Here is a 23,772-nt window from a genome sequence, read left to right as displayed (position 1 = left end):
AGGGAGACTGCATGTATTGGCATGATGGGAAGAGGGACACTGCATGTATTGGCATGATGGGAACAGAGGGACACTGCATGTATTGACATGATGGGAAGAGGGACACTGCATGTATTGGCATGATGGGAAGAGGGAGACTGCATGTATTGGCATGATGGGAAGAGGGACACTGCATGTATTGGCATGATGGGAACAGAGGGACACTGCATGTATTGACATGATGGGAAGAGGGACACTGCATGTATTGACATGATGGGAACAGAGGGACACTGCATGTATTGACATGATGGGAAGAGGGACACTGCATGTATTGACATGATGGGAAGAGGGACACTGCATGTATTGACATGATGGGAAGAGGGACACTGCATGTATTGACAGGGACACCCAGGGACACTGCATGTACTGACATGATGGGAACAGAGGGACACTGCATGTATTGACATGATGGGAAGAGGGAGACTGCATGTATTGGCATGATGGGAAGAGGGACACTGCATGTATTGGCATGATGGGAACAGAGGGACACTGCATGTATTGACATGATGGGAAGAGGGAGACTGCATGTATTGGCATGATGGGAAGAGGGACACTGCATGTATTGACATGATGGGAAGAGGGACACTGCATGTATTGACATGATGGGAACAGAGGGACACTGCATGTATTGACATGATGGGAAGAGGGACACTGCATGTATTGACAGGGACACCCAGGGACACTGCATGTGTTGGCATGATGGGAAGAGGGACACTGCATGTATTGGCATGATGGGAACAGAGGGACACTGCATGTATTGACATGATGGGAAGAGGGACACTGCATGTATTGACATGATGGGAACAGAGGGACACTGCATGTATTGACATGATGGGAAGAGGGACACTGCATGTATTGACATGATGGGAAGAGGGACACTGCATGTATTGACATGATGGGAAGAGGGACACTGCATGTATTGGCATGATGGGAAGAGGGACACTGCATGTATTGACATGATGGGAAGAGGGAGACTGCATGTATTGGCATGATGGGAAGAGGGACACTGCATGTATTGACATGATGGGAAGAGGGACACTGCATGTATTGACATGATGGGAAGAGGGATACTGCATGTATTGACATGATGGGAAGAGGGACACTGCATGTATTGACATGATGGGAAGAGGGACACTGCATGTATTGACATGATGGGAAGAGGGATACTGCATGTATTGGCATGATGGGAAGAGGGACACTGCATGTATTGACATGATGGGAAGAGGGACACTGCATGTATTGGCATGATGGGAACAGAGGGACACTGCATGTATTGACATGATGGGAAGAGGGAGACTGCATGTATTGACATGATGGGAAGAGGGATACTGCATGTATTGACATGATGGGAAGAGGGACACTGCATGTATTGACATGATGGGAACAGAGGGACACTGCATGTATTGACATGATGGGAAGAGGGAGACTGCATGTATTGACATGATGGGAAGAGGGATACTGCATGTATTGACATGATGGGAAGAGGGACACTGCATGTATTGGCATGATGGGAACAGAGGGACACTGCATGTATTGACATGATGGGAAGAGGGAGACTGCATGTATTGACATGATGGGAAGAGGGACACTGCATGTATTGACATGATGGGAACAGAGGGACACTGCATGTATTGACATGATGGGAACAGAGGGACACTGCATGTATTGACATGATGGGAAGAGGGACACTGCATGTATTGACATGATGGGAAGAGGGACACTGCATGTATTGACATGATGGGAAGAGGGATACTGCATGTATTGGCATGATGGGAAGAGGGACACTGCATGTATTGACATGATGGGAAGAGGGATACTGCATGTATTGGCATGATGGGAAGAGGGACACTGCATGTATTGGCATGATGGGAAGAGGGACACTGCATGTATTGACATGATGGGAAGAGGGACACTGCATGTATTGGCATGATGGGAACAGAGGGACACTGCATGTATTGGCATGATGGGAAGAGGGACACTGCATGTATTGGCATGATGGGAAGAGGGACACTGCATGTATTGACATGATGGGAAGAGGGACACTGCATGTATTGACATGATGGGAACAGAGGGACACTGCATGTATTGACATGATGGGAAGAGGGACACTGCATGTATTGGCATGATGGGAAGAGGGATACTGCATGTATTGACATGATGGGAAGAGGGACACTGCATGTATTGACATGATGGGAAGAGGGACACTGCATGTATTGACATGATGGGAAGAGGGACACTGCATGTATTGACATGATGGGAAGAGGGACACTGCATGTATTGACATGATGGGAAGAGGGACACTGCATGTATTGACATGATGGGAAGAGGGAGACTGCATGTATTGACATGATGGGAAGAGGGATACTGCATGTATTGACATGATGGGAAGAGGGACACTGCATGTATTGACATGATGGGAAGAGGGACACTGCATGTATTGACATGATGGGAAGAGGGACACTGCATGTATTGGCATGATGGGAAGAGGGATACTGCATGTATTGACATGATGGGAAGAGGGACACTGCATGTATTGACATGATGGGAAGAGGGACACTGCATGTATTGACATGATGGGAAGAGGGACACTGCATGTATTGGCATGATGGGAAGAGGGACACTGCATGTATTGGCATGATGGGAAGAGGGACACTGCATGTATTGGCATGATGGGAAGAGGGACACTGCATGTATTGGCATGATGGGAAGAGGGACACTGCATGTATTGGCATGATGGGAAGAGGGAGACTGCATGTATTGGCATGATGGGAAGAGGGACACTGCATGTATTGACATGATGGGAACAGAGGGACACTGCATGTATTGGCATGATGGGAACAGAGGGACACTGCATGTATTGACATGATGGGAAGAGGGATACTGCATGTACTGACATGATGGGAAGAGGGACACTGCATGTATTGACATGATGGGAAGAGGGACACTGCATGTATTGGCATGATGGGAAGAGGGACACTGCATGTATTGGCATGATGGGAAGAGGGACACTGCATGTATTGACATGATGGGAAGAGGGACACTGCATGTATTGGCATGATGGGAAGAGGGACACTGAATGTATTGACAGGGACACCCAGGGACACTGCATGTATTGACATGATGGGAAGAGGGATACTGCATGTACTGACATGATGGGAAGAGGGACACTGCATGTATTGACATGATGGGAAGAGGGACACTGCATGTATTGGCATGATGGGAAGAGGGACACTGCATGTATTGGCATGATGGGAAGAGGGACACTGCATGTATTGACATGATGGGAAGAGGGACACTGCATGTATTGGCATGATGGGAAGAGGGACACTGAATGTATTGACAGGGACACCCAGGGACACTGCATGTATTGACATGATGGGAAGAGGGACACTGCATGTATTGACATGATGGGAAGAGGGACACTGCATGTATTGACATGATGGGAAGAGGGATACTGCATGTATTGACATGATGGGAAGAGGGATACTGCATGTATTGACATGATGGGAAGAGGGACACTGCATGTATTGACATGATGGGAACAGAGGGACACTGCATGTATTGACATGATGGGAAGAGGGACACTGCATGTATTGACATGATGGGAAGAGGGACACTGCATGTATTGACATGATGGGAAGAGGGACACTGCATGTATTGACATGATGGGAAGAGGGATACTGCATGTATTGGCATGATGGGAAGAGGGACACTGCATGTATTGACATGATGGGAAGAGGGATACTGCATGTATTGGCATGATGGGAAGAGGGACACTGCATGTATTGGCATGATGGGAAGAGGGACACTGCATGTATTGACATGATGGGAAGAGGGACACTGCATGTATTGGCATGATGGGAACAGAGGGACACTGCATGTATTGGCATGATGGGAAGAGGGACACTGCATGTATTGGCATGATGGGAAGAGGGACACTGCATGTATTGACATGATGGGAAGAGGGACACTGCATGTATTGACATGATGGGAAGAGGGACACTGCATGTATTGACATGATGGGAAGAGGGACACTGCATGTATTGACATGATGGGAAGAGGGACACTGCATGTATTGGCATGATGGGAAGAGGGACACTGCATGTATTGACATGATGGGAAGAGGGACACTGCATGTATTGACATGATGGGAAGAGGGACACTGCATGTATTGACATGATGGGAAGAGGGATACTGCATGTATTGACATGATGGGAAGAGGGACACTGCATGTATTTACATGATGGGAAGAGGGACACTGCATGTATTGACATGATGGGAAGAGGGACACTGCATGTATTGACATGATGGGAAGAGGGACACTGCATGTATTGACATGATGGGAAGAGGGATACTGCATGTATTGACATGATGGGAAGAGGGATACTGCATGTATTGACATGATGGGAAGAGGGACACTGCATGTATTGACATGATGGGAACAGAGGGACACTGCATGTATTGACATGATGGGAAGAGGGACACTGCATGTATTGACATGATGGGAAGAGGGACACTGCATGTATTGACATGATGGGAAGAGGGACACTGCATGTATTGACATGATGGGAAGAGGGATACTGCATGTATTGGCATGATGGGAAGAGGGACACTGCATGTATTGACATGATGGGAAGAGGGATACTGCATGTATTGGCATGATGGGAAGAGGGACACTGCATGTATTGGCATGATGGGAAGAGGGACACTGCATGTATTGACATGATGGGAAGAGGGACACTGCATGTATTGGCATGATGGGAACAGAGGGACACTGCATGTATTGGCATGATGGGAAGAGGGACACTGCATGTATTGGCATGATGGGAAGAGGGATACTGCATGTATTGACATGATGGGAAGAGGGACACTGCATGTATTGACATGATGGGAAGAGGGACACTGCATGTATTGACATGATGGGAAGAGGGACACTGCATGTATTGGCATGATGGGAAGAGGGATACTGCATGTATTGACATGATGGGAAGAGGGACACTGCATGTATTGACATGATGGGAAGAGGGATACTGCATGTATTGACATGATGGGAAGAGGGACACTGCATGTATTGGCATGATGGGAAGAGGGATACTGCATGTATTGACATGATGGGAAGAGGGACACTGCATGTATTGACATGATGGGAAGAGGGACACTGCATGTATTGACATGATGGGAAGAGGGACACTGCATGTATTTACATGATGGGAAGAGGGACACTGCATGTATTGACATGATGGGAAGAGGGACACTGCATGTATTGACATGATGGGAAGAGGGACACTGCATGTATTGACATGATGGGAAGAGGGACACTGCATGTATTGGCATGATGGGAAGAGGGATACTGCATGTATTGACATGATGGGAAGAGGGACACTGCATGTATTGACATGATGGGAAGAGGGACACTGCATGTATTGACATGATGGGAAGAGGGACACTGCATGTATTGACATGATGGGAAGAGGGACACTGCATGTATTTACATGATGGGAAGAGGGACACTGCATGTATTGACATGATGGGAAGAGGGACACTGCATGTATTGACATGATGGGAAGAGGGACACTGCATGTATTGACATGATGGGAAGAGGGACACTGCATGTATTGGCATGATGGGAAGAGGGATACTGCATGTATTGACATGATGGGAAGAGGGACACTGCATGTATTGACATGATGGGAAGAGGGACACTGCATGTATTGACATGATGGGAAGAGGGACACTGCATGTATTGGCATGATGGGAAGAGGGATACTGCATGTATTGACATGATGGGAAGAGGGACACTGCATGTATTGACATGATGGGAAGAGGGATACTGCATGTATTGACATGATGGGAAGAGGGAGACTGCATGTATTGGCATGATGGGAAGAGGGACACTGCATGTATTGACATGATGGGAAGAGGGATACTGCATGTATTGACATGATGGGAAGAGGGACACTGCATGTATTGGCATGATGGGAAGAGGGAGACTGCATGTATTGGCATGATGGGAAGAGGGACACTGCATGTATTGACATGATGGGAACAGAGGGACACTGCATGTATTGGCATGATGGGAACAGAGGGACACTGCATGTATTGACATGATGGGAAGAGGGATACTGCATGTACTGACATGATGGGAAGAGGGACACTGCATGTATTGACATGATGGGAAGAGGGACACTGCATGTATTGGCATGATGGGAAGAGGGACACTGCATGTATTGGCATGATGGGAAGAGGGACACTGCATGTATTGACATGATGGGAAGAGGGACACTGCATGTATTGGCATGATGGGAAGAGGGACACTGCATGTATTGACATGATGGGAAGAGGGACACTGCATGTATTGACATGATGGGAAGAGGGATACTGCATGTATTGACATGATGGGAAGAGGGACACTGCATGTATTGGCATGATGGGAAGAGGGACACTGCATGTATTGACATGATGGGAAGAGGGACACTGCATGTATTGACATGATGGGAAGAGGGACACTGCATGTATTGGCATGATGGGAAGAGGGACACTGCATGTATTGACATGATGGGAAGAGGGACACTGCATGTATTGGCATGATGGGAAGAGGGATACTGCATGTATTGACATGATGGGAACAGAGGGACACTGCATGTATTGACATGATGGGAAGAGGGATACTGCATGTATTGACATGATGGGAAGAGGGACACTGCATGTATTGGCATGATGGGAAGAGGGACACTGCATGTATTGACATGATGGGAAGAGGGATACTGCATGTATTGACATGATGGGAAGAGGGACACTGCATGTATTGGCATGATGGGAAGAGGGACACTGCATGTATTGACATGATGGGAAGAGGGACACTGCATGTATTGGCATGATGGGAAGAGGGATACTGCATGTATTGACATGATGGGAACAGAGGGACACTGCATGTATTGACATGATGGGAAGAGGGACACTGCATGTATTGACATGATGGGAAGAGGGATACTGCATGTATTGACATGATGGGAAGAGGGACACTGCATGTATTGGCATGATGGGAAGAGGGACACTGCATGTATTGACATGATGGGAAGAGGGACACTGCATGTATTGGCATGATGGGAAGAGGGATACTGCATGTATTGACATGATGGGAAGAGGGACACTGCATGTATTGACATGATGGGAAGAGGGACACTGCATGTATTGACATGATGGGAAGAGGGACACTGCATGTATTGACATGATGGGAAGAGGGACACTGCATGTATTGGCATGATGGGAAGAGGGATACTGCATGTATTGACATGATGGGAAGAGGGACACTGCATGTATTGACATGATGGGAAGAGGGACACTGCATGTATTGACATGATGGGAAGAGGGATACTGCATGTATTGACATGATGGGAAGAGGGACACTGCATGTATTGACATGATGGGAAGAGGGACACTGCATGTATTGACATGATGGGAAGAGGGACACTGCATGTATTGACATGATGGGAAGAGGGACACTGCATGTATTGACATGATGGGAAGAGGGACACTGCATGTATTGGCATGATGGGAAGAGGGATACTGCATGTATTGACATGATGGGAAGAGGGACACTGCATGTATTGACATGATGGGAAGAGGGACACTGCATGTATTGACATGATGGGAAGAGGGACACTGCATGTATTGACATGATGGGAAGAGGGACACTGCATGTATTGACATGATGGGAAGAGGGACACTGCATGTATTGGCATGATGGCAAGAGGGATACTGCATGTATTGACATGATGGGAAGAGGGACACTGCATGTATTGACATGATGGGAAGAGGGACACTGCATGTATTGACATGATGGGAAGAGAGACACTGCATGTATTGACATGATGGGAAGAGGGACACTGCATGTATTGGCATGATGGCAAGAGGGATACTGCATGTATTGACATGATGGGAAGAGGGACACTGCATGTATTGACATGATGGGAAGAGGGACACTGCATGTATTGACATGATGGGAAGAGGGATACTGCATGTATTGACATGATGGGAAGAGGGATACTGCATGTATTGGCATGATGGGAAGAGGGACACTGCATGTATTGACATGATGGGAAGAGGGATACTGCATATACTGACATGATGGGAAGAGGGACACTGCATGTATTGACATGATGGGAAGAGGGACACTGCATGTATTGGCATGATGGGAAGAGGGATACTGCATGTATTGACATGATGGGAAGAGGGACACTGCATGTATTGACATGATGGGAAGAGGGATACTGCATGTATTGGCATGATGGGAACAGAGGGACACTGCATGTATTGACATGATGGGAAGAGGGATACTGCATGTATTGACATGATGGGAAGAGGGACACTGCATGTATTGGCATGATGGGAAGAGGGATACTGCATGTATTGACATGATGGGAAGAGGGACACTGCATGTATTGGCATGATGGGAAGAGGGACACTGCATGTATTGGCATGATGGGAAGAGGGATACTGCATGTATTGACATGATGGGAAGAGGGACACTGCATGTATTGACATGATGGGAAGAGGGACACTGCATGTATTGGCATGACGGGAAGAGGGAGACTGCATGTATTGGCATGATGGGAAGAGGGATACTGCATGTATTGGCATGATGGGAAGAGGGATACTGCATGTATTGACATGATGGGAAGAGGGATACTGCATGTATTGGCATGATGGGAAGAGGGACACTGCATGTATTGACATGATGGGAAGAGGGACACTGCATGTATTTACATGATGGGAAGAGGGACACTGCATGTATTGACATGATGGGAAGAGGGACACTGCATGTATTGACATGATGGGAAGAGGGACACTGCATGTATTGGCATGATGGGAAGAGGGACACTGCATGTATTGACATGATGGGAAGAGGGACACTGCATGTATTGACATGATGGGAAGAGGGACACTGCATGTATTGACATGATGGGAAGAGGGACACTGCATGTATTGACATGATGGGAAGAGGGACACTGCATGTATTGACATGATGGGAAGAGGGATACTGCATGTATTGACATGATGGGAAGAGGGATACTGCATGTATTGACATGATGGGAAGAGGGACACTGCATGTATTGACATGATGGGAAGAGGGACACTGCATGTATTGACATGATGGGAAGAGGGATACTGCATGTATTGACATGATGGGAAGAGGGACACTGCATGTATTGACATGATGGGAAGAGGGACACTGCATGTATTGACATGATGGGAAGAGGGATACTGCATGTATTGACATGATGGGAACAGAGGGATACTGCATGTATTGACATGATGGGAAGAGGGACACTGCATGTATTGACATGATGGGAAGAGGGACACTGCATGTATTGACATGATGGGAAGAGGGATACTGCATGTATTGGCATGATGGGAAGAGGGACACTGCATGTATTGACATGATGGGAAGAGGGATACTGCATGTATTGGCATGATGGGAAGAGGGACACTGCATGTATTGGCATGATGGGAAGAGGGACACTGCATGTATTGACATGATGGGAAGAGGGATACTGCATGTATTGGCATGATGGGAAGAGGGACACTGCATGTATTGGCATGATGGGAAGAGGGACACTGCATGTATTGACATGATGGGAAGAGGGATACTGCATGTATTGGCATGATGGGAAGAGGGACACTGCATGTATTGACATGATGGGAAGAGGGACACTGCATGTATTGACATGATGGGAAGAGGGACACTGCATGTATTGACATGATGGGAAGAGGGATACTGCATGTATTGACATGATGGGAAGAGGGATACTGCATGTATTGACATGATGGGAAGAGGGATACTGCATGTATTGACATGATGGGAAGAGGGATACTGCATGTATTGACATGATGGGAAGAGGGACACTGCATGTATTGACATGATGGGAAGAGGGATACTGCATGTATTGGCATGATGGGAAGAGGGACACTGCATGTATTGACATGATGGGAAGAGGGACACTGCATGTATTGACATGATGGGAAGAGGGATACTGCATGTATTGACATGATGGGAAGAGGGACACTGCATGTATTGACATGATGGGAAGAGGGATACTGCATGTATTGGCATGATGGGAAGAGGGACACTGCATGTATTGACATGATGGGAAGAGGGATACTGCATGTATTGGCATGATGGGAAGAGGGACACTGCATGTATTGACATGATGGGAAGAGGGATACTGCATGTATTGACATGATGGGAAGAGGGACACTGCATGTATTGGCATGATGGGAAGAGGGACACTGCATGTATTGACATGATGGGAAGAGGGATACTGCATGTATTGACATGATGGGAAGAGGGACACTGCATGTATTGACATGATGGGAAGAGGGATACTGCATGTATTGGCATGATGGGAAGAGGGACACTGCATGTATTGACATGATGGGAAGAGGGATACTGCATGTATTGACATGATGGGAAGAGGGATACTGCATGTATTGGCATGATGGGAAGAGGGACACTGCATGTATTGACATGATGGGAAGAGGGATACTGCATGTATTGACATGATGGGAAGAGGGATACTGCATGTATTGACATGATGGGAAGAGGGACACTGCATGTATTGACATGATGGGAACAGAGGGACACTGCATGTATTGACATGATGGGAAGAGGGATACTGCATGTATTGACAGGGACACCCAGGGACACTGCATGTATTGACATGATGGGAAGAGGGACACTGCATGTATTGACATGATGGGAAGAGGGATACTGCATGTATTGACATGATGGGAAGAGGGACACTGCATGTATTGACATGATGGGAACAGAGGGACACTGCATGTATTGACATGATGGGAACAGAGGGACACTGCATGTATTGACATGATGGGAAGAGGGACACTGCATGTATTGGCATGATGGGAAGAGGGACACTGCATGTATTGACATGATGGGAAGAGGGACACTGCATGTATTGACATGATGGGAACAGAGGGACACTGCATGTATTGACATGATGGGAACAGAGGGACACTGCATGTATTGACATGATGGGAAGAGGGACACTGCATGTATTGACATGATGGGAAGAGGGACACTGCATGTATTGACATGATGGGAACAGAGGGACACTGCATGTATTGGCATGATGGGAACAGAGGGACACTGCATGTATTGACATGATGGGAACAGAGGGACACTGCATGTATTGACATGATGGGAAGAGGGACACTGCATGTATTGGCATGATGGGAAGAGGGACACTGCATGTATTGACATGATGGGAAGAGGGACACTGCATGTATTGACATGATGGGAACAGAGGACACAGCATGTATTGACATGATGGGAACAGAGGGACACTGCATGTATTGACATGATGGGAAGAGGGACACTGCATGTATTGACATGATGGGAAGAGGGACACTGCATGTATTGACATGATGGGAAGAGGGACACTGCATGTACTGACATGATGGGAAGAGGGACACTGCATGTATTGACAGGGACACCCAGGGACACTTGCATGAGTTGTAATCATCCAAACATTCCCTCGGTTTTGGAAATAGCTCAATATTCATTCGCAATCTTCTGCATTAAAGACTTGGATGAAGGGACAGTCAGTATTGCAGCCACATTTGCTGAAGAGACTGAGGTAGGTCGATAAGAAGCTATGAGCAGGAAACCATGGGTCTGCCAAGTGACGTGGACAGGGTGAGCGAGTGGATAGGAATCTGGCAGATGAAGAATAACACGGGAAAGTGTGAAGTTGTTCAATTTGGCAGCACGTACAGAAAAGCAGCGAGTTATTTAGATGTAGCGACACTGGGGAATCTGGACCACCACCAGAAGACACAGGAGCAGAAGGAGGCCTCTCGGCCCATCGAGTCGGCCCTGCCATTCAATGAGATCATGGCTGATTTGATCGGATATGATCCTCAACTCCACCCTCCCACCTTATCACACGAACCTGCCTCCCATCCGCTGCCTCCATCTACACCTCCCGCTGCCTGGGGAAAGCGGGCAGCATAATCAAAGACCCCTCCCACCCGGGGTACTCACTCTTCCAACTTCTTCCATCGGGCAGGAGATACAGAAGTCTGAGAACATGCACGAACAGACTCAAAAACAGCTTCTTCCCCACTGTCACCAGACTCCTAAATGACCCTCTTATGGACTGACCTGATCTCTTCACACATTTCTTTACTGAGTAGTACTGCACTCCTGTATGCTTCATCCGATGCCGGTGTCTATGTATTTACATTGTGTATTTTATGTTTGTCCTGTTATGTATTTTATTTTCATGTACGGAATGATCCATTTGAGCTGCTCGCACATCAATACTTTTCACTGCACCGCGGGACACGTGACAATAAACCCATCCAATCCAATCCCCATAACCCTCGATTCGCTTCCGATTAAAAATCTGTCTCAGTCTTGACCCAGCCTCTACAGCTCTCTGCGGTAAAGAATTCCACAGATTCACTCCCCTCTGAGAGAAGAAATTCCTCCTCATCTCTGTCTGAAATGGGTGAGCCCTCACTCTGACATTCTGCCCTCTGGTCCTAGACTCTCCCACAAGGGGAAACATCCTCTCAGCATCGACCCTGTCAAGCCCCCTGAGAATCCGACATGTCTCCATAAGGTGGCCTCTCATCCTTCTAAACTCCAGTGAGCACAGGCCCCAACTCCTCACCCTCTCCTCATGAGAAAGTCGCTCCATACCCGGGATTAACCGAATGAACCTTCTCTGGCCAGCCTCCAATGGCAGTGTATCCTTCCTCAGATAAAGTACCAAAACTGCTCAGTGTTCCAGCTGTGGTCCGACTGTGGAATGTATAGTTTTCGCAGGACTTCCCTACTTTTATAAGCCATTTCCTTTCAAATAAAGACCAACATTCCAAATGCCTTCCCAATCACCTGCTGAATTTACATGCTGTTTTTTTGTGCTTTGCGCACGAAGACCCCCACATCCCTCTGTGCTGCAGCTTTCTGCTGTCTCTCTCCATGTAAATTAGATTCAGCTGCTTTAATCTGCGCAACTTCACATTTTCCGACGTTATATTCCACTTGCCAAGTTTTTGCGCACTGGTGTTTGCACACGGCCCACATTTCTGATCATTCTGACCATCCACATCCTGAAGTTCAAGGGGGCTGGTTTAGCACAGTGGGCTAAACAGCTGGCCTGTAATGCAGAACAAGGCCAGCAGCACGGGTTCAATTCCCGTCCCGGCCTCCCCGAACAGGCGCCGGAATGTGGCGACGAGGGGCTTTCCACAGCAACTTCATTGAAGCCGACTTGTGACAATAAGCGATTATTATTATTCTTCCACGAATGATGTCAATGCCGCTTTTATCTTGGATTTCAACCAGTTACGGTTGCAAAGTTTGTCATGGGTCCTGCGGGTGATGACCCCCCCCCCCCCCCCCCCCCACTGGGAAGCGTCCCTTCACAAGGTGAAGGATGGTGGGGATGAACACAGGAAGAAGGAGAAGTTGGCCGTTCAGCCCCTCCAGCCTGCTCCGCCATTCAGTCAGATCACGGCTGATCGCTTCCTGGTCTCAAATCCACCTCCCTGCCTGTTCCCAATATCCCGCTAATCCGTTTTTTTTTAAATGAGAAAAATATCTATCTGCTTCTTGAAACAGTTCAATGATCCAGATTCCACCGCACTATGGGGCAGCAAGTTCCACAAATTCACCCGAGAAGTATAGAACATACAGTGCAGAAGGCCATTCGGCCCATTGAGTCTGCACCGACCCACTTAAGCCCCTCACTTCCACCCTATCCCTGTAACCCAATAACCCCATCTAACCTTTTTTGGACACTGAGGGCAATTTATCACGGCCAATCCACCTAACCTGCACGTCTTTCGACTGGGGGAGGAAACCGGAGCACCCGGAGGAAACCCACGCACACACGGGGAGAACGTGAAGATTCCGCACAGACAGTGACCCAGCGGGGAATCAAACCTGGGACCCTGGAGCTGTGAAGCCAAAGTGCTGACCACTTGTGCTACCCCCAAGTAGTTCCTCCTCATCTCAGTTACAAATCTACCGTCTCTCATGTGACCTCTGGGTCTAGATTGCCCCACAAGGGTTTGGTCTACGTTTACATCATCAATCCCCTTTAGCATTTTATACATCTCGATCAGATCCCCTCATCCTTCTAAACTCCAGCGAGTATAAACCCACTCTCGTCAATCTCTCCTCATACGTCAACTCCTTGATCCCCGGAATCAATCTGGTGACCCTCCTCTGAACTGCCTCCAATCCCACCACATCCTTCCTCAAATAAGGGAACCAAAACTGGACACAATACTCCAGATGTGATCTCACCAACACCCTATACAATTACAACAATACCTCTCTACTTTAATTCTCCAGTCCTTCTGTAATCAACGCTAAAATTCCATTTGCCTTTTTAATTACCGGCTGTACCTTCTTTCTGCGATTCATGAACAGAGACATACAGATCTCTCTGCATAGGTACATTTTGAATCCGCTTTCCAATTAAATAATAATTTGCCTTTCTATTTTTTCGGCCATAATGGATAACCTCACACTATCCTCCATCTGCCAAACTTTGGCCCAATCTGCTAGCCTATCGATATCCACCTGCAAAATCTGTATCTCCTCTTCGCTGTCTGCTTTCCCACCTGTTTTAGTATCTTCCGCAAATGTTGCTGTTACACTCTGTCCCTGCTTGCAGATCATTTATGTAGATTGTGAAGAGTTGAGGTCCAAGGACTGACCCCTGCAGCTCCCCGCTAGTTACAGTTCATCAGCCAGGGAGGGACCCATTTACCCCGACCCTCTGCTTTCTGTCAGTCAGCCAATCCTCAATCCAATCGAGCACTCTCCCCCCAATCCCCTGTGATCTCAAAGAACACTACAGCACAGGAACTGGCCCTTCAGCCCTCCAAGCCTGTACCGATCATGATACCAACCGTTGACACTTCCTTGTGCCGTATCCCTCTATACCCGCCCTATCCAAGTGTTTGTCAAGATGCCTTTTGAACGCCGTTAATGTATCTGCTTCACAGCCTCCCCTGGCAACGTGTCCCAGACACTCACCACCCTCTGTGTAAAAAACCTGCCTCGCACATCTCCTCTAAACTTTGCCCCACGGACCTTAAACCTATGCCCCCTGGCGACTGACCCCTCCACCCTGGGAAAGAGTGCCTGCCCATCGACGCTATCCATGCCCCTCATAATCTTGTAGACCTCTATCAGGCGGGGGTGCTGCGGTACTGTGGGGGGGCGGTACTGCGGGGGTGTTGCGGGGGTGCTGCAGTACTGCAGGGATGCTGCTTTACTGCAGGGGTGCTGCGGCACTGCGGGGGTGCTGCGGCACTGCGGGGGTGCTGCGGCACTGCGGGGGTGCTGCGGCACTGCGGGGGTGCTGCGGCACTGCGGGGGTGCTACGGCACTGCAGGGGTCTGCGGGACCGCTGGGGTTGCTGCGGCATTGCGGGGGTGCTGCGGCACTGTGGGGGTGCTGCGGCACTGCGGGGGTGCTGCTGGACCGCTGGGGTTGCTGCGGCACTGCGGGGGTGCTGCAGCACTGCAGGAGGTGCTGCGGTACTGAGGGAGTCTGCGGGGCCGCTGGGGATGCTGCGCTAGTGAGGAGGTGCTGCGGTACTGCGGGAGTCTGCGGGACCGGCGGGGTTGCTGCGCTAGTGAGGAGGTGCTGCGGTACTGCGGGAGTCTGCAGGACCGGCGGGGTTCCTGCGCTAGTGAGGAGGTGCTGCGGTACTGCGGGAGTCTGCGGGACTGGCGGGGTTGCTGCGCTAGTGAGGAGGTGCTGCGGTACTGCGGGAGTCTGCGGGACCGGCGGGGTTGCTGCGCTAGTGAGGAGGTGCTGCGATACTGCGGGAGTCTGCGGGACCGGCGGGGTTCCTGCGCTAGTGAGGAGGTGCTGCGATACTGCGGGAGTCTGCGGGACCGGCGGGGTTCCTGCGCTAGTGAGGAGGTGCTGCGGTACTGCGGGAGTCTGCGGGACCGGCGGGGTTGCTGCGCTAGTGAGGAGGTGCTGCGGTACTGCGGGAGTCTGCGGGACCGGCGGGGTTGCTGCGCTAGTGAGGAGGTGCTGCGATACTGCGGGAGTGCTGCAGGACCGGCGGGGTTGCTGCGCTAGTGAGGAGCTGCTGCGGTACTGCGGGACCGGCGGGGTTGCTGCGCTAGTGAGGAGGTGCTGCGATACTGCGGGAGTGCTGCAGGACCGGCGGGGTTGCTGCGCTAGTGAGGAGGTGCTGCGATACTGCGGGAGTGCTGCAGGACCGGCGGGGTTGCTGCGCTAGTGAGGAGCTGCTGCGGTACTGCGGGAGTCTGCGGGACCGGCGGGGTTGCTGCGCTAGTGAGGAGGTGCTGCGGTACTGCGGGAGTCTGCGGGACCGGCGGGGTTGCTGCGCTAGTGAGGAGGTGCTGCGGTACTGCGGGAGTCTGCGGGACCGGCGGGGTTGCTGCGCTAGTGAGGAGGTGCTGCGATACTGCGGGAGTGCTGCAGGACCGGCGGGGTTGCTGCGCTAGTGAGGAGGTGCTGCGGTACTGCGGGAGTCTGCGGGACCGGCGGGGTTGCTGCGCTAGTGAGGAGGTGCTGCGGTACTGCGGGAGTGCTGCAGGACCGGCAGGGTTGCTGCGCTAGTGAGGAGGTGCTGCGATACTGCGGGAGTGCTGCAGGACCGGCGGGGTTGCTGCGCTAGTGAGGAGGTGCTGCGATACTGCGGGAGTGCTGCAGGACCGGCGGGGTTGCTGCGCTAGTGAGGAGCTGCTGCGGTACTGCGGGAGTCTGCGGGACCGGCGGGGTTGCTGCGCTAGTGAGGAGGTGCTGCGGTACTGCGGGAGTCTGCGGGACCGGCGGGGTTGCTGCGCTAGTGAGGAGGTGCTGCGGTACTGCGGGAGTCTGCGGGACCGGCGGGGTTGCTGCGCTAGTGAGGAGGTGCTGCGATACTGCGGGAGTGCTTCAGGACCGGCGGGGTTGCTGCGCTAGTGAGGAGGTGCTGCGGTACTGCGGGAGTCTGCGGGACCGGCGGAGTTGCTGCGCTAGTGAGGAGGTGCTGCGATACTGCGGGACCGGCGGGGTTGCTGCGCTAGTGAGGAGGTGCTGCGATACTGTGGGAGTCTGCGGGACCGGCGGGGTTCCTGCGCTAGTGAGGAGGTGCTGCGGTACTGCGGGAGTCTGCGGGACCGGCGGGGTTGCTGCGCTAGTGAGGAGGTGCTGCGCTACTGCGGGAATGCTGCAGGACCGGCGGGGTTGCTGCGCTAGTGAGGAGGTGCTGCGATACTGCGGGAGTCTGCGGGACCGGCGGAGTTGCTGCGCTAGTGAGGAGGTGCTGCGATACTGCGGGAGTCTGCGGGACCGGCGGGGTTGCTGCGCTAGTGAGGAGGTGCTGCGGTACTGCGGGAGTCTGCAGGACCGGCGGGGTTGCTGCGCTAGTGAGGAGGTACTGCGGTACTGCGGGAGTCTGCGGGACCGGCGGGGTTGCTGCGCTAGTGAGGAGGTGCTGCGGTACTGCGGGAGTCTGCGGGACCGGCGGGGTTCCTGCGCTAGTGAGGAGGTGCTGCGATACTGCGGGAGTCTGCGGGACCGGCGGGGTTGCTGCGCTAGTGAGGAGGTGCTGCGATACTGCGGGAGTCTGCTGGACCGGCGGGGTTGCTGCGCTAGTGAGGAGGTGCTGCGGTACTGCGGGAGTCTGCAGGACCGGCGGGGGTGCTGCGGCACTGCAGGAGGTGCTGCGATACTGCGGGAGTGCTGCAGGACCGGCGGGGTTGCTGCGGCACTGCAGGAGGTGCTGCGATACTGCGGGAGTGCTGCAGGACCGGCGGGGTTGCTGCGCTAGTTAGGAGGTGCTGCGATACTGCGGGAGTCTGCGGGACCGGCAGGGTTCCTGCGCTAGTGAGGAGGTGCTGCGATACTGCGGGAGTCTGCGGGACCGGCGGGGTTGCTGCGCTAGTGAGGAGGTGCTGCGGTACTGCGGGAGTCTGCGGGACCGGCGGGGTTCCTGCGCTAGTGAGGAGGTGCTGCGATACTGCGGGAGTCTGCGGGACCGGCGGGGTTGCTGCGCTAGTGAGGAGCTGCTGCGGTACTGCGGGACCGGCGGGGTTGCTGCGCTAGTGAGGAGGTGCTGCGATACTGCGGGAGTGCTGCAGGACCGGCGGGGTTGCTGCGCTAGTGAGGAGGTGCTGCGATACTGCGGGAGTGCTGCAGGACCGGCGGGGTTGCTGCGCTAGTGAGGAGCTGCTGCGGTACTGCGGGAGTCTGCGGGACCGGCGGGGTTGCTGCGCTAGTGAGGAGGTGCTGCGGTACTGCGGGAGTCTGCGGGACCGGCGGGGTTGCTGCGCTAGTGAGGAGGTGCTGCGGTACTGCGGGAGTCTGCGGGACCGGCGGGGTTGCTGCGCTAGTGAGGAGGTGCTGCGATACTGCGGGAGTGCTGCAGGACCGGCGGGGTTGCTGCGCTAGTGAGGAGGTGCTGCGGTACTGCGGGACCGGCGGGGTTGCTGCGCTAGTGAGGAGGTGCTGCGGTACTGCGGGAGTGCTGCAGGACCGGCAGGGTTGCTGCGCTAGTGAGGAGGTGCTGCGGTACTGCGGGACCGGCGGGGTTGCTGCGCTAGTGAGGAGGTGCTGCGATACTGTGGGAGTCTGCGGGACCGGCGGGGTTCCTGCGCTAGTGAGGAGGTGCTGCGGTACTGCGGGAGTCTGCGGGACCGGCGGGGTTGCTGCGCTAGTGAGGAGGTGCTGCGCTACTGCGGGAGTGCTGCAGGACCGGCGGGGTTGCTGCGCTAGTGAGGAGGTGCTGCGATACTGCGGGAGTCTGCGGGACCGGCGGGGTTGCTGCGCTAGTGAGGAGGTGCTGCGGTACTGCGGGAGTCTGCAGGACCGGCGGGGTTGCTGCGCTAGTGAGGAGGTACTGCGGTACTGCGGGAGTCTGCGGGACCGGCGGGGTTGCTGCGCTAGTGAGGAGGTGCTGCGATACTGCGGGAGTCTGCGGGACCGGCGGGGTTGCTGCGCTAGTGAGGAGGTGCTGCGATACTGCGGGAGTCTGCGGGACCGGCGGGGTTGCTGCGCTAGTGAGGAGGTGCTGCGGTACTGCGGGAGTCTGCAGGACCGGCGGGGGTGCTGCGGCACTGCAGGAGGTGCTGCGATACTGCGGGAGTGCTGCAGGACCGGCGGGGTTGCTGCGGCACTGCAGGAGGTGCTGCGATACTGCGGGAGTGCTGCAGGACCGGCGGGGTTGCTGCGCTAGTTAGGAGGTGCTGCGATACTGCGGGACTGGCAGGGTTCCTGCGCTAGTGAGGAGGTGCTGCGATACTGCGGGAGTCTGCGGGACCGGCGGGGTTGCTGCGCTAGTGAGGAGGTGCTGCGGTACTGCGGGAGTCTGCGGGACCGGCGGGGTTCCTGCGCTAGTGAGGAGGTGCTGCGATACTGCGGGAGTCTGCGGGACCGGCGGGGTTGCTGCGCTAGTGAGGAGGTGCTGCGGTACTGCGGGAGTCTGCAGGACCGGCGGGGCTGCTGCGGCACTGCAGGAGGTGCTGCGATACTGCGGGAGTGCTGCAGGACCGGCGGGGTTGCTGCGCTAGTTAGGAGGTGCTGCGATACTGCGGGAGTCTGCGGGACCGGCGGGGTTGCTGCGCTAGTGAGGAGGTGCTGCGGTACTGCGGGAGTCTGCGGGACCGGCGGGGTTGCTGCGCTAGTGAGGAGGTGCTGCGGTACTGCGGGAGTCTGCGGGACCGGCGGGGTTGCTGCGCTAGTGAGGAGGTGCTGCGATACTGCGGGAGTCTGCAGGACCGGCGGGGTTCCTGCGCTAGTGAGGAGGTGCTGCGATACTGCGGGAGTCTGCGGGACCGGCGGGGTTGCTGCGCTAGTGAGGAGGTGCTGCGGTACTGTGGGAGTCTGCGGGACCGGCGGGGTTGCTGCGCAAGTGAGGAGGTGCTGCGATACTGCGGGAGTGCTGCAGGACCGGCGGGGTTGCTGCGCTAGTGAGGAGGTGCTGCGGTACTGTGGGAGTCTGCGGGACCGGCGGGGTTGCTGCGCTAGTGAGGAGGTGCTGCGATACTGCGGGAGTCTGCGGGACCGGCGGGGTTGCTGCGCAAGTGAGGAGGTGCTGCGATACTGCGGGAGTCTGCGGGACCGGCGGGGTTGCTGCGCTAGTGAGGAGGTGCTGCGGTACTGCGGGAGTCTGCGGGACCGGCGGGGTTGCTGCGCTAGTGAGGAGGTGCTGCGGTACTGCGGGAGTCTGCGGGACCGGCGGTGTTGCTGCGCTAGTGAGGAGGTGCTGCGGTACTGCGGGAGTCTGCGGGACTGGCGGAGTTGCTGCGCTAGTGAGGAGGTGCTGCGATACTGCGGGAGTCTGCGGGTCGGCGGGGTTGCTGCGCAAGTGAGGAGGTGCTGCGATACTGCGGGAGTCTGCGGGACCGGCGGGGTTGCTGCGCTAGTGAAGAGGTGCTGCGATACTGCGGGAGTCTGCGGGACCGGCGGGGTTGCTGCGCAAGTGAGGAGGTGCTGCGGTACTGCGGGAGTCTGCGGGACCGGCGGGGTTGCTGCGCAAGTGAGGAGGTGCTGCGATACTGCGGGAGTCTGCGGGACCGGCGGGGTTGCTGCGCTAGTGAGGAGGTGCTGCGGTACTGCGGGAGTGCTGCAGGACCGGCAGGGTTGCTGCGCTAGTGAGGAGGTGCTGCGGTACTGCGGGACCGGCGGGGTTGCTGCGCTAGTGAGGAGGTGCTGCGATACTGTGGGAGTCTGCGGGACCGGCGGGGTTCCTGCGCTAGTGAGGAGGTGCTGCGGTACTGCGGGAGTCTGCGGGACCGGCGGGGTTGCTGCGCTAGTGAGGAGGTGCTGCGCTACTGCGGGAGTGCTGCAGGACCGGCGGGGTTGCTGCGCTAGTGAGGAGGTGCTGCGATACTGCGGGAGTCTGCGGGACCGGCGGGGTTGCTGCGCTAGTGAGGAGGTGCTGCGGTACTGCGGGACCGGCGGGGTTGCTGCGCTAGTGAGGAGGTGCTGCGATACTGTGGGAGTCTGCGGGACCGGCGGGGTTCCTGCGCTAGTGAGGAGGTGCTGCGGTACTGCGGGAGTCTGCAGGACCGGCGGGGTTGCTGCGCTAGTGAGGAGGTACTGCGGTACTGCGGGAGTGCTGCAGGACCGGCGGGGTTGCTGCGCTAGTGAGGAGGTGCTGCGATACTGCGGGAGTCTGCGGGACCGGCGGGGTTGCTGCGCTAGTGAGGAGGTGCTGCGATACTGCGGGAGTCTGCGGGACCGGCGGGGTTGCTGCGCTAGTGAGGAGGTGCTGCGGTACTGCGGGAGTCTGCAGGACCGGCGGGGTTGCTGCGCTAGTGAGGAGGTGCTGCGGTACTGCGGGACCGGCGGGGTTGCTGCGCTAGTGAGGAGGTGCTGCGGTACTGCGGGAGTCTGCAGGACCGGCGGGGGTGCTGCGGCACTGCAGGAGGTGCTGCGATACTGCGGGAGTGCTGCAGGACCGGCGGGGTTGCTGCGGCACTGCAGGAGGTGCTGCGATACTGCGGGAGTGCTGCAGGACCGGCGGGGTTGCTGCGCTAGTTAGGAGGTGCTGCGATACTGCGGGACCGGCAGGGTTCCTGCGCTAGTGAGGAGGTGCTGCGGTACTGCGGGAGTCTGCGGGACCGGCGGGGTTCCTGCGCTAGTGAGGAGGTGCTGCGGTACTGAGGGAGTCTGCGGGACCGGCGGGGTTGCTGCGATAGTGAGGAGGTGCTGCGGTACTGCGGGAGTCTGCGGGACCGGCGGGGTTCCTGCGCTAGTGAGGAGGTGCTGCGATACTGCGGGAGTCTGCGGGACCGGCGGGGTTGCTGCGCTAGTGAGGAGGTGCTGCGGTACTGCGGGAGTCTGCAGGACCGGCGGGGCTGCTGCGGCACTGCAGGAGGTGCTGCGATACTGCGGGAGTGCTGCAGGACCGGCGGGGTTGCTGCGCTAGTGAGGAGGTGCTGCGGTACTGCGGGAGTGCTGCAGGACCGGCGGGGTTCCTGCGCTAGTGAGGAGGTGCTGCGGTACTGCGGGAGTGCTGCAGGACCGGCGGGGTTCCTGCGCTAGTGAGGAGGTGCTGCGATACTGCGGGAGTCTGCGGGACCGGCGGGGTTGCTGCGCTAGTGAGGAGGTGCTGCGGTACTGCGGGAGTCTGCGGGACCGGCGGGGTTGCTGCGCTAGTGAGGAGGTGCTGCGTACTGCGGGAGTCTGCGGGACCGGCGGGGTTGCTGCGCTAGTGAGGAGGTGCTGCGATACTGCGGGGGTCTGCAGGACCGGCGGGGTTGCTGCGCTAGTGAGGAGGTGCTGCGGTACTGCGGGAGTCTGCGGGACCGGCGGGGTTGCTGCGCTAGTGAGGAGGTGCTGCGATACTGCGGGAGTCTGCGGGACCGGCGGGGTTCCTGCGCTAGTGAGGAGGTGCTGCGATACTGCGGGAGTCTGCGGGACCGGCGGGGTTGCTGCGCTAGTGAGGAGCTGCTGCGATACTGCGGGAGTCTGCGGGTCGGCGGGGTTGCTGCGCTAGTGAGGAGGTGCTGCGATACCGCGGGAGTGCTGCACCTCTGCAGGTGCCTTCTAATGTGACGTTAATCCAAGACACCAGCAGCCAGCTTGGGTGGTAAAGGATTGCGGGGCACCGGTCTGAAGTGGAGGGGAGTTACGTGTAGTGCCTTGGCCAATACTCATCCCTTAAATCAACATCACACAAACAGATTCTCTGATCATTATGAGATTGCTGTGTGTGGGAGCTTGCGGTGTAGAAATCAGCTGCAGTGTCTCTGACATTATAACAGTGACCACACTTCAGAAATACCCAACTGGCTGTAAAGTGCTCAAACACAGTCTCAGTTTTCTACCGCAGAACCAGACTCCGTGCTCAGAGCGGCGATTCGTTGACTCTGGGCCATTATCAATGGGACACACACGGCCGGTTCGCACAACCCCAAATGCTGCACCGAGCTGGTGACAGGGGCCACCGCTATTCACACGGAGGAGGCAGCTTGCTAAAGCCGCCCATTAGTTACTTACTGTGTGGGCCCAGTTGCAAGTTAGAATTTCAGAAAGCCATCCACCTGGTCTGAGGGTACGGGGGGGGGGGGGGGGGGGGGGGGGGAAGTGAAAATCTTGTACTCCACGCCTGCTGTGCAGTCCCCTCGATATATTCACTCACTTTCAACAGCCATAACATCTGCTGCCTTCCTGCTGTCCCACACCACTTGGACTATTTTCAGTGTAATGAGCAACCACTTCTGGCCAATCAGGAACAGAGGTTACTGACTGACATTTATCAACTGTGTTTTTAAATGTAGCCGACACTGTCCTTGTACCGCACTCAAAATACCCCGTGTCAAAGGTTGCTCTCTTATTTCTACCCAGCAACACCGGAGTGGAGTGACTGGACTTTCTTCGTGGAAACCAGAAAGTGTTGATTTAGTTTGTCCTGGATCTCAGAGGGCATCGGTGGATTTTCAGTGCCGTGCTCCGATCGGGCACTATTCCCACCAGGCGACATCCCCCCAAATCCCCCCCACCACGCTTGGGCACGTGAAGCTTCGGAGGGAACAGAGAGTGGGCACTGCTCCAAGTCCCCTGTCAATTTGCAGCTTCACAGAACACGAAATGCACACCATAGCCGAGACTTTGAACCGTACACACACTGACCCGCAAGGTCAATGTTATTCAAAAGTAGGCAGCTCTCACATTTCCACAGCAGCCTGCCAGCGATCGGACCAATAAAACGCTTC

The 23,772-nt window shown here is 54.4% G+C and overlaps 1 protein-coding gene across 1 annotated transcript in view; it reads right to left on the bottom strand.

Moving 5' to 3' along the window:
- LOC140411538 (kelch domain-containing protein 3-like) overlaps nucleotides 1–23,105 on the bottom strand; it is a 352,235-nt gene extending 329,130 nt beyond the window's left edge. The window contains exon 1 of the mRNA XM_072500626.1: nucleotides 23,057–23,105. The gene's annotated coding sequence lies outside the window, so the exon portion shown is untranslated. The remainder of the gene's footprint in view (nucleotides 1–23,056) is intronic.
- Nucleotides 23,106–23,772: the final 667 nt, after the last annotated feature.

Source organism: Scyliorhinus torazame, chromosome 4, assembly GCF_047496885.1.
Source record: "Scyliorhinus torazame isolate Kashiwa2021f chromosome 4, sScyTor2.1, whole genome shotgun sequence".
NCBI classification, from domain to species: Eukaryota; Metazoa; Chordata; class Chondrichthyes; order Carcharhiniformes; family Scyliorhinidae; genus Scyliorhinus; species Scyliorhinus torazame.
The sequence above is the reverse complement of the archived record's forward strand: the minus strand, read 5'-3'. Positions and strand labels throughout refer to the sequence as shown.